The sequence below is a fragment of the Cebus imitator genome, unplaced genomic scaffold (genome assembly GCF_001604975.1).
Source record: "Cebus imitator isolate Cc_AM_T3 unplaced genomic scaffold, Cebus_imitator-1.0 Scaffold102, whole genome shotgun sequence".
In the NCBI taxonomy this organism is placed as follows: Eukaryota; Metazoa; Chordata; class Mammalia; order Primates; family Cebidae; genus Cebus; species Cebus imitator.
In genome coordinates, this window is record NW_016107417.1 from 2,361,887 (window position 1) to 2,371,719 (window position 9,833).

At 42.5% G+C, this 9,833-nt stretch overlaps 1 protein-coding gene and 1 long non-coding RNA gene across 2 annotated transcripts in view; both read right to left on the bottom strand.

Moving 5' to 3' along the window:
• The window catches only part of PACS1 (phosphofurin acidic cluster sorting protein 1), a 186,529-nt gene that overhangs the window by 130,568 nt on the left and 46,128 nt on the right, over positions 1–9,833 (bottom strand). The window lies entirely within an intron of this gene.
• Positions 5,521–7,082, bottom strand: LOC119472469. Its single transcript, XR_005201616.1, has 2 exons — positions 6,658–7,082; positions 5,521–6,395 (listed from the first exon to the last, which is right to left on the bottom strand). It is a non-coding gene; the product is annotated as an uncharacterized LOC119472469 (long non-coding RNA).

Consider the following 9,833-nt stretch of genomic DNA (forward strand, 5'->3'; position numbering starts at 1 on the left):
GTGTTGTGTTTTTCAGCTCCATTAATTCACTTATATTCCTCTCTAAACTGTGTGTTATTGTTAACATTTCGTCAAACCTTTTTTCAAAGTTCTTAGTTTCTTTGCATTGGGTTAGAACAAGTTCTTTTAATTCCCAGAAGTTTCTTATCATCCACCTTTTAAAGCCTGCTTCTGTTAATGGAACACACTCGTTCTCCATCAGGCCTTGTTCCGCTGCTGATGAGGAACTGTGATGCCTTGTAGAGGGAGAGGCGTTCTGATTTTGGGTATTCTCAGCCTTTTTAGGCTGGTTTCTTCCCTTCGTTATAGATTTATCCATCTGTGGTCTTCATAATTACTGTCTTTATAGTTGGGTTTCTGAGTGGACGTCGAAATTGTTGATTCCTGGTGCTAAAATCTGAGCAACCCACTGCGCCAGCCAAAACAGCGGCGTTATGATTGATGGTGCTTTTCTGACTCTGCACCAAGAACCGCACACCAAGGCAGAGGCAAAACTGCCTCGCCAGCCACAAGAGTCACGCTGGCGACCCGTGGGGCTCCTCCGCTGGGAATGTCCTGGTGCGGGAGCAACAAAAATTCGTCTGAAAGTGTGGCATCCTCTCGTTCACTGTGCTTTCACTGGAAGCTACAATCCTGAGCTGCTAGTGATCAGCCATCTTCTCTATTTTAAAAAAAAGTAATAATACCTAAAAAAAAAATCTTATTACCTTTTTTTTTTTTCTCTTTGGAGACGGAGTCTTGCTCTGTCACCCAGCCTGGAGTGCAGTGGCGTGATCTCAGCTCACTGTAACCTCCACCTCCTGGGTTTCAAGCGATTCTCCTGCCTCAACCTCCCAAGTAGCTGGGATTACAGGCACATGCCACCACACCCGGCTAATTTTTGTATTTTTGGTAGAGATGGGATTTCACCATATTGGTCAGGCTGGTTTCAAACTCCTGACCTCAGGTGATCTGCCTACCTTGGCCTCCCTAAGTGCTGGGATTATAGGTGTGAGCCACCAGACCTGGCCCCTTATTAATTTTAATCAATTTTTAAATTGACCTATTACAGTATAATTTACATACAATAAAATACGCACACTTAAATGAAAAGTTTGATGAGTACCCATGAAACCACCATCACTGCCAAGACACAGATCATTCCCATCAACCCAAAAGATCCCTCATACCCCTCTGCAGCCACAGTGCCCCTTTACCTTGGCTCCAGGCAACCACTACTCCACCTTTTGTCAAGATATCTCACTCACTTATTTTTTTTTCTTTTAAGGTAAGTCCCACTCTGTTGCCCAGGCTGGATTGCAATGATGCAATCTTGGCTCCCAGCAACCTCCGCCTCCCAAGTTCAAGTGATTCTCCTGCCTCAGCCTCTATCGGCGTGTGCACTACGCCTGGCTAATTTTTGTATTTTTAGTAGAGGCGGGGTTTCCCCATGTTGACCAGGCTGGCCTCAAACTCCTGAGAGGACAGAACTCCTCAAACACAGAGAAGAAGCTTTCTTACACCTCTTCAACATCTCCCATGAGTGCCCTGCACACAGACAGCAAGTGGTGAGTGAGGAGGACCAGGCGGTTCTCTGCTGAGGGGAGGCTCAGGTGATCCACCTGCCTCAGCTTCCCAAAGTGCTGGGGACTACAGGCATAAGCCGCCATGTCCAGCCCTCATTCACTTGTTAAATTTAAAAAAAAAATTAACTCTATATTTGGAAATTTTTCAAACATATGCACAGCAGAACAGTAGGATGAGGCTAGTTTATCCAACACCCAGCTTCAACAATGTTTAATGCATAACCAATCCTGTGTCAGCGATTCTCCCACCTACTCCCTTGCCTGGGTTATTCTGAAGCAAATCACAGACAGCATTTCTTTTCATATGTAACTATTTAATGTATATGTCTGTTTAAAGGGTATTCTTTTAAAATGTATCCACAATTTTCACACTTAACAGCAAATTTTTAAAATTTAATTATTTATTGTCAATATTCAATATAAAATAAATTTCTTGTCTTTTTTTTGTTTTATAAAATAAATTTCTTAATTCTATTAACACTGTCAAATAATCAGTGTCCACATTTCCCAAACTGCCTTACATTTTCTTCATTTTGTCTGAATCAATCATATATGACTATTGGTCATTCATCTTTCCAATCTCTTTTTATCTATAGGGGCTTTTTTCTCACCTTTCCCCTTATGATTTATTTGTTGAAAAAACTGGTCTGTTTATCCTATAATGCTGTTTGGAATTTGCAGATTCTATTCCCAAAAAGCCATTTACAATGTTTCTCCATCCCTCGTATTTCCTATAAATGCGCAGTAAGATCTAGATGTTTTATGTAACTCGGGATGTACTTCAGCAGCAAGGCTGCTTTATAGGTAGTAGCGCACACACATACATACCAGGAGATACATATAATGTCCCATATTCCTTTTCCTGTCTCACTTTTTGAAAAATACCATCTTTTTCCTCAAGTAACTAAAAATAAAAGCACTTACTGTATAATACTAGGATCATTTAATCTAGAAAAGTGTCACAGGATATCAACCCCCATTTTTGGACTATGCTGTTCCTACGAAGAGACAAGCAGTCCTTGAGTCGCTGTCTGAAATACATCATGGTTCTGCCCACCATCCTATGCCTGTCACTTTAAGTTATACACTGAACGTACCCTGATGCACTTGTCGTTTTGGGCATGTTCTAGTCCCCAATTACACAGAGAAGCCTTTTTACTACACCCCTTCAACATTACCCATAAGCGTCTTGCACACAGACAGCACGCGTTGAGTGAGGAGGACCAGGCGGTTCTCTGCTCTCCACTGAGGGAAGGCCCTTGATGCAGTCGGGCCCATGGGTTCTTCTCCACTCACTCTCCTTCACAGCCAGGATCTTTCCCACTTTCCCAACCGGAAAACAAGGGCACAGAGAAGAAACAGGAAGAGTGAAGCAGGGGAAGGTTGCACTGAGAACTCAAAATTCACTGGGGGTTCAGAAAACCTGTTGACTTTTTTTGTTGTTGTTTGAGACGGAGTTTCGCTCTTGTTACCCAGGCTGGAGTGCAATGGCGCGATCTCGGCTCACCGCAACCTCCGCCTCCCGGGTTCAGGCAATTCTCCTGCCCCAGCCTCCTGAGTCGCTGGGATTACAGGCACGCGCCACCATGCCCAGCTAATTTTTTGTATTTTTAGTAGAGACGGGGTTTCACCATGTTGACCAGGATGGTCTCGATCTCTTGACCTCGTGATCCGCCCGCCTCGGCCTCCCACAGTGCTGGGATTACAGGCTTGAGCCACCGCGCCAGGCCAACCTGTTGACTTAAGTGTGTTTCTACTTTAATGACTCCTCCTTCCCTTCGGGGAGACATGTGAGTCTAAACACTCAGTCTTTGAGAGAAGAGACTATAGACATTGTGTAGACAGGAACCAGAGGGCCTGGTCAAGTGATCTTCCTGTTCTCCTTGTCAGGACAAGTCCCTGCTTGAGAGATAAATAATTACTAAGAAAACAAGAATCAGTTAAAGAGAAAGAATCTGTGATAGGCTTGGGATGAGAAAGAAAAGAAAGTTATTTGCATCCTAAGGCCACTGCAGGCCTGTAAAGAGGAGGCATGCAGGGAAGTCAGTCATCCACAGAGAAGGCCTCCTCTTCTTCCCACTTTGATAAAACGTTCCTCCACCTGCAGCAGTGTTGCACTAATAGCAGCCACAAGACCCTTGCTGCCAGTCACCTCCCACTCTTCTCTCTGCTTGGCTGGCTCTTTACAACCTCCAGAAATAAAAGCTAGAATATCATACTTATTATGCTAATAATCATTCCCTGGTAAACGTAAGTTCCAGAAGCACAAGCCTCTGCTTACAGATAGCATAACTGCCAATGCACTTCTTCCTCATCCCCGCCCCCACCCAGGACAAGTACAGATTAAATTAAGAATTCTCAAAATTCCCAATGGTGTCAAAAGCATTTAAAGTTGCTGGGTCAAAGATTCATTTTTGCAGCAGACAACCACAAAGGATTTCAGTGTTACATACAGTGGAAATGATTGCAAGAAATTCTAAATATGGAGAGACCAGTAATTTAAATTCTTTTTCTAATGGCTAATACTTTTTTTTTCCAGTTCAATAGCTGATTCTAAGTCAGGCTCCAATTAAGGAAAACAAGACCCAGTTTTCTGGTTCCACTGGGATTTACTTGCTCAGGGATTACCTGCCAGTTGTGAACCTGGCTATGACTAATACAAGCATGTTTCAGAACAAAGAAACACCCTGATTACTGGAAGTCAAGAGCAAAGTAAAGTCCCAAACAAGGAACTCTGACTTTCCGTCTGGTGTGTTATCCAGCAGGCCACTGCCTCTGTCTCTAACCAGAAATTACTGTATACAACTATGAAGCCACTGGTGATAGAAATCAGAAAATAGAGCATGAGAGCAAAATCCCACAAGTAACGTCAAACACTACTAACACATAAAGTGGACTACTGAAGCAAATACCTGAAAAATAAGTATGAAAGTTGCCCAAATTTTTTTTGAGGCAGAGTCTTGCTCTGTCACTCAGGCTGCAGTGCAGTGGTATAATCTCAGCTCATTTGCAACCTTCGCTCCTTGGGTTCAAGCAATTCTCCTGCCTCAGCCTCCCGAGTACCTAGGATTACAGGCATGCACCACCATGCATGACTAATTTTTGTATTTTTAGTAGAGATGAGTTTTCACCATGCTGGCCAGGCTAGTCTCAAACTCCTGACATCAAGTGATATGCCCGCCCTGGCCTCCCAAAGTGCTGGGATTACAGGCATGAGCCACCATGACGGACCTGCCTAGATAGTTTAAACAGGACTAATTATCTTCAGTTACTTGAATACCTAATGTATCCCAGTTTTCTACTTTGTTTTACCTACAAAGGCACAGTTAGACACTGGTTAGAGTAAGACTAAAGGCAAAAGACACCCATGGTAACTCTGTTTGAATCTGTGAGTAACGTATATTTTCATACACTTTGAATTATGTAACGTGACTTCTCTGTCTGACCCTGGAAAATCACTCTGCATCCAGAGCATCTTCAAAATAGAGGATGAAATAAAATTACTTCTAAGATCCTTTTAGCTTATTTGGTTTATATTTTCTTTACTATGGGATCAAATTCCATTAAACATCAAGCTAGTGGCTCAAAATATTTCAAATACTAGAACTTCATTGCAGCAAATCATGCTAAAAATAGAAATTTAATTGCAATAAGATTTGATGTATGCATTAGTTACATGCTACAGTATTTTAATTTTTTATTTCCATAGGTTTTTGGGGAACAGGTGATGCTTGGTTACATCAACAAGGTCTTTAGCGATGATTTCTGAGATTTTGGTGTACCTATCACCCGAGTAGTATATACTGTTCCCAAATTGTAGTCTTTTATCCCTCACCCACCTCCCATCCCTTCCCCTGTCAATGAAGAGTAATATTTTGAAAGGAATCTTTTCTTCTGAGCAGGTCTCAAGAGTGAGCTTAGAATATTCAGTAAATCATGCTCTAAACAGATATGCTGTCATCCAGGCTTTTTTATTCCATTTATAGAGCACAGGCAGAGTAGACTGAGCATAATTTTTAAGGGCTCTAGGATTCTTAGAATGGTCAATGAGCATTGGCTTCAACTTAAAGTCACCAGCTGCATTCACCACTAACAAGAGAGTCAGCCTGTCCTTTGAAGTTTTGAAGCCAGACACTCACTTCTCCTCTTTAGCTATAAAGGTCCTAGATGGGACCTTCTTCCAACACTGTTTCATCTCCATTGAAAATCTGTTGTTTAGTGTAGCCACCTTCATTCCATCATCTAGCTACCACAGCTAGATCTTCTGGATAACTTGCTACAGCTTCTGCATCAGTACTTGCTACTTCACCTTGCATTTTTATGTTGCTTTTTTCCTTAAAACTCATGAATCAACCTCTGCTAGCTTCAAACTTTGAAAAGCATTTTTCAAAGTTTTTTCTCTTCAAACACTGCAGCCTTCTCTGAGCCTTCATAAAATTGAAGAGAGTCAGGATCTTGCACTGAATCAAGCTTTGGCTTAAGGGAATGTCGTGGCTGGTTTGATCTTCTATTCAGATCACTGAAACTTTCTCCACATCAGCAATAAGGCTGTTTTGCTTTCTTAGCATTCCGACATTCACTGGAGTAGCACTTTTAATTTCCTTTAGGAACTTCTCTTTTACATTCACAACTTGGTTAACTGTTGCAAGAGGGCTGGCTTTTGGCTTGTCTTGGCTTTCAATCTTCCTTCCTTACTAAGCTTAATCATTCCTAGTTTTTGATTTAAAGAGAGACACATGTAACTCTTCCTTTCACTTGAACATTTAAAAGCCATTATAGGTTTATTAATTGGTCCAATTTCAATATTATATCTCATGAAGTAGGGGAGACCTGAGGAGAGGAAGAAAGATGTGGGAACGGCTGGTTGGTGGAGGAATCAGAGCACACACGAACATTATCAATTAAGTTTACCGTCTCATACGGATACGGTTCATGGCACCCCAAGCAGTAACAACAGCAGCATCAAAGATCACTGATCACTATAACCAATATGATAATAAAAAAATTTGAAATTCTGCATGAATTACCAAAATATGACACAGAGATACAAAGCGTGCACACGCTGTTGGAAAAGTGGTGCTGACAGACTTACTTGATGTAGGTTGCCACAAATCTTCAATCTGTAAAAAATGCAGCATCTGTGAAGCACAATAAAGTAAAGCACAATAAAATGAGGAGGTAGGACCTGCACACAGTGGGAAGCAGAGAGAGGTGGGCATGGGTCCTATGGAAGCACAGAGCTGGGGCGAGGGGGACTTCATGAAGACATCCCCTGAACTGGGCTCTGAAGGATAAGTAAGTTAGGAGAATAAATGTAAGGAGTTTCAGCAGACAGAGCTGGGGGGAAAAAAAAAAAAAAGAATTCACAGACATAGTTTTCACAGTTATAGTAGATTAAATACCTATTAGTACCAAAAGGTTTTTTGTTTTGTTTTGTTTTTGTTTTTTGACAGAGTCTCGCTCTGTTGCCCAGGCTGGAGTGCAATGGCACGATCTTGGCTCACTGCAACCTCCAACTCCCAGGTTCAAGCAATTCTCCTGCCTCAGCCTCCTGAATAGCTGGGATTATAGGCATGTGCCACCACGCCTGGCTAATTTTTGTATTTTTAGTAGAGATGGGGTTTCACGATGTTAGTCAGGTTGGTCTCGAACTCCTGACCTTGTAATTCGCCCACCTCAGCCTCCCAAAGTGCTGGGATTACAGGCACATTTTCAGATGAGCTAACAAAGGCACACAGCATTTAGATAAGCTGCTCAAGGTCTTCTGGGCAGAACGCGACAGAACAAGGATTCATGCCCAGGTCACTCCTCCCACCGTACAGCACTATCTCTACTGAGCTGAAGGCTGTCTAGAGATGTTCTAGTGTACTCACCAAACAATCCCACCATTTAGAGACCTGCAAGGAGGTTACAGGACAGTTCTGATGTCCTTCAGCTAACAGCATACCAGGAGTGGATCCCATATTTCCTATTCTCCAGAAAAGCATGTTCTGTAATCATTCTGACTCATACCAGATACCCTCTTTTTGAGAGATATTAAAATATTCCCCTAATTCAATTCAAAACGGACATAACAAGAATGAGGCAAATGCCTGTGCCTCTGCACTGAGATGTGCCTGAATTATGCTTTCATGGGAGATAGGACAAGAGATGTCTCAAATATATCCTGCGTACTACTTGCTACCAGCTAACAGAAGTAACAGGATTTCATGCATTCCTTTTGACTATCATCATTTTTTCAGCCTCCTGCCTCTCAGTAGGGCAGTTAAAGCATTAAAACTGGAGTCAGCAAGCTTTCTCTGTAAAGGGCCTAAATATTTCAGGCCTTGCATTCCATAAGGTCTCTGATGCAACTGTTCAATTCTACCACTGTAGGGAGAACAGCCACAGAGCATACACAAACGAATGAGCATGGCTGTGTTCCAATGAGGTTTATAGACAGAAATTTGAATTTCATATAATTTTCACATGTCATGAAATATTATTATTATTCTGATGTTTTTCAGCTGTAGTACTTAGAAAGGTATATCTTATGGGCTACACAAAAACAGGTGGTAGGCCCCAGAGTCTGGTGACCCTGCATTAAACCAAAAAAGTATTAACACTACCAGTCAGAAGAGAGCAGAGGACAAGCAGGGAGCAGGTGGCCTCTCCCTCATCCATTCTGGTGCCACTGGTTCAGGAAGCCTTCTTGGGCCACCCCCCACTCCCACTCAGCTCAGGCCTCCCACTTCTATGTTGAGCCTCCCTGACACTTGAGCCTACCTCTATCTTAGCACTTACCATACATAACATGTTGTAGTTGATTATTCAATTATCTGTATCTCCCCAATCAGGAGAGCAAGCAACACTTTTGTTTTTTAGTTTCTGTATTCCTAGCTGACACAGATGCTCTAAAAAATATCTGGGAAGGGAGAGAAGGAAATAATGAGAAAATAAGCTCAGAATATATTTTTTTTTCTTTTTTTTTTTTCATAGAGATGGGGTTTCACCATGTTGGCCCAAGCCCAGGCTGGTCTCAAACTCCTGAGCTCAGGTGATTGGCCCACCTCAGCCTCCCAAAGTAATGGGATTACAGGTGTGAGCTACTGTGCCTGGCCTGAAAATATCCTTTTTATTTTTATTTTTTCAGAGACAAGGTCTCACTCTATCATTCAGGCAGGAATACAATGGTATAGTCAAGGCTCACTGCAGCATTGACTTTCCAGGCTCAAGTGATCTTCCCACCTCAGCCTCCCAAGGAGCTGGGACTACCAGCGCACACAACCACACCTGGCTGAATTTTCATTTTTTGCAGAGACAAGGTCTCCTTATTTTGCTCAGGCTGGTCTTGAACTCCAGGGCTCAAGCAATCCTACCACCTCAGACTCCCAAAGTACTGTGATTGTAGGCGTGACCCATAGCACCCAGCACCTGGCTAGAAATTATCTTTAAACAGACACTAGGGAGAGGCTCAAGGTCTTGATAGTGGCTCAATGACATACACATAAAACAGGTTAAATCAGTGGTTCACCTGTGTTTAGCATGTTAACAATCTATGCTGTTTATGTTCCGTAAGTATGCACCAACCCCTTAGTCTATTCTCTTTACTTCTACCTCCTTCAAAGCCAGGCATCTGATTACTTGTTTAGGCTAACACAGATGAGAATAATCCAAACTTAAGTTTAAAATGACCCCACATGTGCCAAAAAAGCTTCAGAGTACCCTGGAGTTCTGCAGAACCTAAATGGAAAAAACATCCTACAAACACTAGTCTCAACAGTGAATGACAGCTTCAAATGATTTAAAGCCACAATTACCAGACATAATAGGGAGGTACGTGGAAAGTCATCATTATCACATAAAGCATCAAAGAGGAAACAACATCTTTTAATCACAAGTTGAGGGCTGGTCTTCTAACTCTAATGCAGGGTCCTTAACCTTTCCTTTCCTTTTTTTTTTTTTTGAGATAGGGTTTCCCTCTTGTTGCACAGGTTGGAGTATGATCTCTGCTCCCTGCAACCTGCCCCTCTGGGATTCAAGCAATTCTCCTGCTTCAGCCTCCCGAGTCTCAGGGATTACAGGCACCTGCCACCATGCCTGACTAATTTTTATATTTTTAGTAGAAACAGGATTTTACCATGTTGACCAGGTTGGCTTCAAACTCCTGACCTCAGGTGATCCACCCACCTCGGCCTCCCTAAGCGCTGGGATTACAGGTGTGAGCCACTGCACCCAGCCTCCTTAACCTTTTCAATGCCAGGATCCCTTTGGCGTTCTGGAGAAGTC